The sequence below is a fragment of the Glycine max genome, chromosome 20, assembly GCF_000004515.6.
Source record: "Glycine max cultivar Williams 82 chromosome 20, Glycine_max_v4.0, whole genome shotgun sequence".
NCBI lineage: Eukaryota > Viridiplantae > Streptophyta > Magnoliopsida > Fabales > Fabaceae > Glycine > Glycine max.
This window is the reverse complement of record NC_038256.2, coordinates 14,840,164-14,849,056: the sequence shown is the minus strand read 5'-3', so window position 1 is coordinate 14,849,056 and position 8,893 is coordinate 14,840,164.

Genomic DNA, 8,893 nt, shown 5'->3' with positions numbered 1-8,893 from the left:
TCGGAAATCCGAGTGGAAAGTTATGACAATTTGAAATTCTCGAGAGCTTCCGTTGTTCAATTTCGAGAGTCTCGATATATTATGTGCCTGAATCGGACATCCGAGTGAAAGGTTATGACAATTTTAATTTCTCGAGAGCTTCCAATGTTCAATTCTGAGCGACTCGATATATGATGCGCCTGAACCGGACATCCGAGTGAAAATTTATGATCATTTAAATTTCTCATGAGCTTCCATTGTTCAATTTGGAGCTTCTCAATATATTATGCGCCTGAATCGGACCTCCGTGTAAAAAGTTATGACCATTTGAATTTCTCGAGAGCATCCGCAATTCAATAACAAACGTCTCGATATATCATGCACCTGAATCAGACATCCGTATGAAAAGTTATGACCATTTCAATTCCTCGAGAGCTTCCGTTGTTCAATTTCGAGCGTCTCGATATATTATGCGCCTGAATCGGACCTCCGAGTGAAAGGTTATGACCATTTCAATTTCTCGAGAGCATCCGTTGTTCAATTTCGAGCGTCTCGATATGTGATGTTCCTGAATCGGACCTCCGTGTGATAACTTATGACCATTTGAATTTCTCGAGAGCATCCGTTGTTCAATTTCGAGAAACTCAATGTATGATTTGCCTGAATCAGACATTCGAGTGAAAAGTTATGACCATTTCAATTTCTCGAGAGCTTCCGTCGTTCAATTTCGAGCGTCTCAATATGTGATGTTCCTTAATCGGACCTCCGTGTGATAACTTATGACCATTTCAATTTCTTGAGAGCTTTCGTTGTTAAATTTCGAGCGTCTCGATATATTATGCATCTGAATCGGACATCCGAGTGAAAGGTTATGACCATTTCAATTTCTCGAGAGCTTCCGTTGTTCAATTTCGAGCTTGTCGATATGTGATGTTCCTGAATCGGACCTCCGTGTGATAACTTATGACCATTTTAATTTCTCGAGAGCTTCCGTTGTTCAATTTCGAGCGTCTCGATATATTATGCGCCTGAATCGGACATCCGAGTGAAAGGTTATGACCATTTCAATTTCTCGAGAGCTTCCGTTGTTCAATTTTGAGCTTCTCGATATGTGATGTTCCTCAATCGGACCTCCGTGTGACAACTTATGACCATTTGAATTTCTCGAGAGCTTCCGTATTTCAATTTCGAGCATCTCAATGTATGATTTGCCTGAATCAGATTCCGTTGTTCAATTTCTCGAGAGCTTCCGTTGTTCAATTTCGAGCGTTTCAATATGTGATGTTCCTGAATCGGACCTCCGTGTGATAACTTATGACATTTGAAATTCTCGAGAGCTTCCGTTGTTCAATTTCGAGCTTCTCGATATGTGATGTTCCTGAATCGGACCTCCGTGTGATAACTTATGACCATTTCAATTTCTCGAGAGCTTCCGTTGTTCAATTTCGAGCGTCTCGATATATTATGCGCCTGAATCGGACATCCGAGTGAAAGGTTATGACCATTTCAATTTCTCGAGAGCTTCCGTTGTTCAATTTCGAGCTTCTCGATATGTGATGTTCCTAAATCGGACCTCCGTGTGATAACTTATGACCATTTGAATTTCTCGAGAGCTTCAGTTGTTCAATTTCGAGAAACTCAATGTATGATTTGCCTGAATCAGACATTCGAGTGAAAAGTTATGACCATTTCAATTTCTCGAGAGCTTCCGTCGTTCAATTTCGAGCGTCTCGATATGTGATGTTCCTGAATCGGACATCCGTGTGATAACATATGACCATTTCAATTTCTCGAGAGCTTTCGTTGTTAAATTTCGAGCGTCTTGATATATTATGCGCCTGAATCGGACATCCGAGTGAAAGGTTATGACCATTTCAATTTCTCGAGAGCTTCCGTTGTTCAATTTCGAGCTTCTCGATATGTGATGTTCCTGAATCGGACCTCCGTGTGATAACTTATGACCATTTGAATTTCTCGAGAGCTTCCGTTGTTCAATTTCGAGTGTCTCGATATATGTCGCCTGAATCGGACCTCCGTGTGAAAAGTTATGACTATTTGAATTTGTCGTCAGCTTCCGTTGTTCAAGTTCGAGCGTCTCGACATGTGATGTGCCTGAATCGGACCTCCGTGTGTAAATTTATGACCATTTTAATTTCTCGAGAGCATCCGTTGTTCAATTTCGAGCGTCTCGATATATTATGAACCTGAGTCAGAAATTCGAGTGAAAAGTTATGACCATTTCAATTTCTCGAGAGCTTCTATTGTTCAATTTCGAGTGTCTCGATATATGATGCGACTGAATCGGACATCCGAGTAAAAAGTTATGACCATTTTAATTTCTCGAGAGCTTCCGTTGTTCAATTTCGAGCGTCTCGATATATTATGCGCTTGAATCGGACATCCGAGTGAAAATTTATGACCATTTGAATTTCTCGAGAGCAGCCGTTGTTCAATAACCAATGTCTCGATATATTATGCACCTGAATCGGACTACCGTATGAAAAGTTATTACCATTTTTATTTCTCGAGAGCTTCCGTTGTTAAATATCGAGCGTCTCGATATATTATGCGCCTGAATTCGACATCCAAGTGAAAAGTTATGACCATTTCAATTTCTCGAGAGCTTCCGTTGTTCGATTTCGAGCGTCTCGATATATTATGCGCTTGAATCGGACATCCGAGTGAAAATTTATGACCATTTGAAATTCTCGACAGCAGCCGTGGTTCAATAACCGTTGTCTCGATATATTACGCGCTTCAATCGGACATCCGAGTGAAAATTTATGACCATTTGAATTTCTTGAGAGCAGCCGTTGTTCAAATACGAACGTCTCCATATATTATGAACCTGAATCAGAAATTCGAGTGAAAAGTTATGACCATTTTAATTTCTCGAGAGCTTCTATTGTTCAATTTCGAGTGTCTCGATATATGATGCGACTGAATCGGACATCCGAGTGAAAAGTTATGACCATTTTAATTTCTCGAGAGCTTCCGTTGTTCGATTTCGAGTGTCTCGATATAAGATGCGCCTTAATCGGACCTCCGTGTGAAAAGTTATGACCATTTGAATTTCTCGTCAGCTTCCGTTGTTCAATTTCGAGAGTCTCGACATGTGATGTGCCTGAATCGGACCTCCGTGTGTAAAGTTATGACCATTTTAATTTCTCGAGAGCTTCCGTTGTTCAATTTTGAGCGTCTCGATATATTATGCGCTTGAATCGGACATCCGAGTGAAAATTTATGACCATTTGAATTTCTCGAGAGCAGCCGTTGTTCAATAACCAATGTCTCGATATATTATGCACCTGAATCGGAAATCCGACTGAAAAGTTATGACCATTTTAATTTCTCGAGAGCTTCTGTTGTTCAATTTCGAGTGTCTCGATATATTATGCACCTGAATCGGACCTCCGTGTGAAAAGTTATGACCATTTGAATTTCTCGTCAGCTTCCGTTGTTCAAGTTCGAGCGTCTCGACATGTGATGTGCCTGAATCGGACCTCCGTGTGTAAAGTTATGACCATTTGAATTTCTCGAGAGCTTCCGTTGTTCAATTTCGAGCGTCTCGATATATTATGCGCTTGAATCGGACATCCGAGTGAAAATTTATGACCATTTGAATTTCTCGAGAGCAGCCGTTGTTCAATAACCAATGTCTCGATATATTATGCACCTGAATCGGACTACCGTGTGAAAAGTTATGACCATTGGAATTTCTCGAGAGCTTCCGTTGTTCAATATCGAGCGTCTCGATATATTATGCGCCTGAATCCGACATCCGAGTGAAAAGTTATGACCATTGGAATTTCCCAAGAGCTTCCGTTGTTCAATTTCGAGTGTCTCGATATATGATGCGCCTGAATCGGACCTCCGTGTGAAAAGTTATGACCATTTGAATTTCTCGAGAGCTTCCGTTGTTCAATTTCGAGTGTCTCGATATATGATGCTCCTGAATCGGACCTCCGTGTGAAAATTTATGACCATTTGAATTTCTCGAGAGCAGTCGTGGTTCAATAACCAATGTCTCCATATATTATGCATCTGAATCGGACCTCCGTGTGAAAAGTTATGACCATTTGAATTTCTCGTCAGCTTCCGTTGTTCAAGTTCGAGCGTCTCGACATGTGATGTGCCTGAATCGGACCTCCGTGTGTAAAGTTATGACCATTTGGATTTCTCGAGAGCTTCCGTTGTTCAATTTCGAGCGTGTCGATATATTATGCGCCTGAATCGGACATCCGTGTGAAATGATATGATCATTTGAATTTCTCGAGAGCTTCTTATGTTCAATTTCGAGCGCCTCGATGCGTTATGCACCTGAATCCGAAAACTGTGTGAAAAGATATTACCATTTGAATCTGTCGAGAGCTTTCGTTGTTCAATTTCAAGCGTGTCAATATATTATGCGCCTGAATCTACATCCGTGTGAGACGTTATGACCATTTGGATTTCTCGAGAGCTTCCGTTGTTCAATTTCGAGCGTCTCGATATATTATGTGCCTGAATCGGACATCCGTGTGAAATTTTATGATCATTTGATTTTCTCGGGAGCTTCTGTTGTTCAATTTCGAGCATCCCGATATATAATACGCCGGAATCGCACATCCGGGTGAAAAGTTATGGCCATTTGGATTTCTCAAGAGCTTCCGTTGTTCAATTTTGAGCACCTCGATACGTTATGCACCTGAACCGAACAACCGTGTGAAAGATATGACAATTTGGATTTCTCAAGAGCTTCCGTTGTTCAATTCCGAGCGTCTCGATATATTATGCGCCTGAATCGGACATCCGTGTGAAATGATATGATCATTTGAATTTCTCGAGAGCTTCTTTTGTTCAATTTCGAGCGCCTCGATGCGTTATGCACCTGAATCCGAAAACTGTGTGAAAAGATATTACCATTTGAATCTGTCGAGAGCTTCCGTTGTTCAATTTCAAGCGTGTCAATATATTATGCGCCTGAATCAGACATCCGTGTGAAAAGTTATGACCATTTGGATTTCTCGAGAGCTTCCGTTGTTCAATTTCGAGCGTCTCGATACATTATGCGCCTGAATCGGACATCCGTGTGAAATTTTATGATCATTTGATTTTCTCGAGAGCTTCTGTTGTTCAATTTCGAGCGTCATTATGCGCCAGAATCGGACTTCCGTATGAAAAGTTATGACCATTTTGATATCTCAACAGCTTTCGTTGTTCAATTGCGAGTGTCTCGATAGATTATGCACTTGAATCGCACATCCGTGTGAAAAGTTATGACCTTTTGGATTTCTCGAGAGCTTTCGTCTTTCAATTTCGAGCATCTCGATATATTATGCGCCTGAATCGAACATCCGTGTGAAAAGTTATGACCATTTTGATTTCTCGAAAGCTTCTGTTGTTCAATTTTGAGCGGCTCGATATATTATGCGCCTGAATCGAACATCCGTGTGAAAAGTTATGACCATTTGGATTTCTCGAGAGCTTCCGTTGTTCATTTTTTAGCGTCCCGATATATAATACGCCTGAATCGCACATCCGTGTGATAAGTTATTACCATTTGGATTTCTCAAGAGCTTCCAGTTTTCAATTTCAAGTGTCTCGATATATTATGCGCCAGAAACGGACATCCGAGGGAAATATTATGACCCTTCGGATTTCTCGAGAGCTTCCGTTGTTCAATTTCGAGAGTCTCGATATATTATACGCCTGAATCGCACATCCGTGTGAAAAGTTATGACCTTTTGGATTTCTCGAGAGCTTTCGTCGTTCAATTTCGAGCGTCTCGATATATTATGCGCCTGAATCGAACATCCGTGTGAAAAGTTATGACCATTTGGATTTCTCAAGAGCTTCCGTTGTTGAATTTCAAGCGTCTCGATATATTAAGCTCGAGAATCATATATCCGTGTGAAAAGTTATGACCATTTGGTTTTCTCAAGAGCTTCCATTGCTCAATTTCGAGCGTCTAGATATATTATGCGCCAGAATCGGACTTCCGTATGAAAAGTTATGACCATTTTGATATCTCGAAAGCTTCTACTCTTCAATTTCATACGTCTCGATATGTTATACGCCTGAATCGCACATCCGTGTGAAAAGTTATGACCTTTTGGATTTCTCGAGAGCTTTCGTCGTTCAATTTCGAGCGTCTGGATATATTATGCACCAGAATCGGAAATCCGTGCGAAAAGTTATGACCATTTGGATTTCTAAAGAGCTTATGTTTTTCAATTTCGAGTTTCTTGGTATATTATGCACCTGAATCGGACATCCGTGTGAAATTTTATGTTCATTTGAATTTCCCGAGAGCTTCTGTTGTTCAATTTCGAGCGTCCCGATATATTATACGCCTGAATCGCACATCCGTGTGAAAAGTTATGACCATTTGGATTTCTCGAGAGCTACTGTTGTTCAATTTCGAGCGTCTAGATATATTATGCGCTTGAATCGGTCATCCGAGTGAAAAGTTATGACCATTTGGATTTCTCGAGAGCTTTCGTTCTTCAATTTCGAGCCTCGCAATATATTATGCGCCTGAATCAGACATCCGTGTGAAAAGTCATTACCATTTGCATTTCTCGATAGCTTTCGTTGTTCAATTTCGAGCGTCTAGATATATTATGCGCCTAAATCGGACATCCGTGTGAAAAGTTATGACCATTTTGATATCTCAACAGTTTCCGTTGTTCAATTTCGAGCGTCTAGATAGATTATGCACTTGAATCGGACATCCGAGTGAAAAGTTATGACCATTTGGATTTCTCAAGAGCTTCTGTTGTTCAATTTCGAGCATCTCGATATATTATGCGCCTAAATCGAACATCCGTGTGAAAAGTTATGACCATTTGGATTTCTCGAGAGCTTCCGTTGTTCAATTTCGAGCGTCTAGATACATTATGCGCCTGAATTGCACATCCGTGTGAAAAGTTATGACCATTTGGATTTCTCAAGAGCTTCCGTTGCTCAATTTCGAGCATCTCGATATATTATGCGCCTGAATCGGACATGTGTGTGAAATGTTATGATCATTTGAATTTCTCGAGACCTTCTATTGTTCAATTTCGAGCGTCCCGATATATAATACGCCTGAATCGCACATCGGTGTGAAAAGTTATGACCTTTTGGATTTCTCGAGAGCTTCCGTTGTTCAATTTCGAGCGTCTGTATATATTATGCGCCTGAATCGGACATCCGTGTGAAATGTTATGATCATTTGAATTTCTCGAGAGCTTCCGTTGTTCAATTTCGAGCGTCTAGATATATTATGCGCCTAAATCGGACATCCGTGTGAAAAATTATGACCATTTTGATATCTCAACAGCTTCCGTTGTTCAATTTCGAGCTCCTCAATATATTATGCGCCTGAATCAGACATTCGTGTGAAATGTTATGATCAGTTGAATTTCTCGAGATTTTTTGTTGTTCAATTTCGAGCGTTATGGCTAATTAAGGAAGAGAAATCCATAACTGGCAGGTTATGGGTTAATTCCTATGTAATTAGTCTAAAAATCATCGTTTTGCGTGCGACTTAGAATTTAACGAAACCAACCTCTAAACCGCGCTCGGGGTTTTATTCTGAGCGTTTTGATATATATATTGCGTGCTTTCGAAAACTGGCCCCGACGGACGCAGAGAAATGCGAGGAACTGGAACCAGAGAAACGACACGCAAATCGAGGCAGGATTTTAGCGTTTCAAAGGTCAGATTTTTTCTCACTTTTGTGGCTGAGTGTGGGTCACAGTAAAAAGGGAAAGTGGGCCCTTTTGGCTCCACTCAAATAGGGACATGTGGCAGAGCTTGAATAAAATAATGGAAAAAGGGAAAACCCTTTTTATTTAAGACCAAAAAGCTTTTCTCTCTCCTCACTCAGCAAAACAGAAAATTTCAGACAGCCCTCTCTCTCCCTCACGTTGCCATTCTCTTCTTCTTCATTCTCCATTGAAGCTCCACACAAAGCTTCAACCTTTGGCCATCATTTCTACCCCAAATTGTGAAAGGAGAGCATTTTCGGGGTCGTGAAGTGCGTGGCTACGAGTGGGACTTCGAAAATTCAGGTTTGGGTGGACTTCTTTCTCTCTTAAATTTCGTGGGTATGGGGTTTTGGGAGATATGGTGGGTAGTCTTGCTAGTTTTCTACTTCATGATGGTTATTTGTGAAGACTCTTGTTGAAAGCTTGTTGAAATTGCCATGTTGGATGAGTTAAACATACCCATTATGTTTTAGGGTTTTTGTGATGATGTTTGTGATGTTTATATGCTGAAATTGCTGATGGAAATTTGTTAGAGATGAAGGGTAGAACTAACCTAGGGTTAGAAAGTGAGAATGTGATGTTATGAGTGGAAAAAGAGTGAGGCTTTGAGGGTTGGAAGGCTAAGTCTGAATTCTGTGGTAAATGGAGGTTAAAGTGAGTTAATACTAGCTTGAAATGTCATTTAGGACTTATGAGAAAGCTTGGACTGTGCTAGAGAGAAAAACAAATGACCAAAGTGAACCAAGAGCCATTTCTAGGGCAAAATTGGGTGTTGAAGAGTCAAATTTTGATTCGGTGAGATTTTAGGTGTAAATCCAGTTTGAACAAGTCTAAATAGATGTTATGGACTGGAGTGAGGTGAGAGTTTGCTTCAAATTTACCTCATTCTAAATTTCACTTTTCAAACCTAGAAAACCCATTGAATTGAGGGGTGTTGGACACCTAGATTCTGTGTTGCTGTGCTGTAAAGCTTGATTTTGGGTTAGACATGGTTGATACATGATTTGGGACTTGTAGGAATTGATTTGGGCAAGATTGGATGAGAGGAAGTGTGATTTTCGAAATCTGCACTTATGCAGAATTTTGCTGTCAAATAGGTGCAGCAGGATTTTGGCTTTGTGCAGAAAAATGCTTGTGTGTGGTTGGCTGTGGAAAGTCTAGTGCAGAATGAGTTCTGG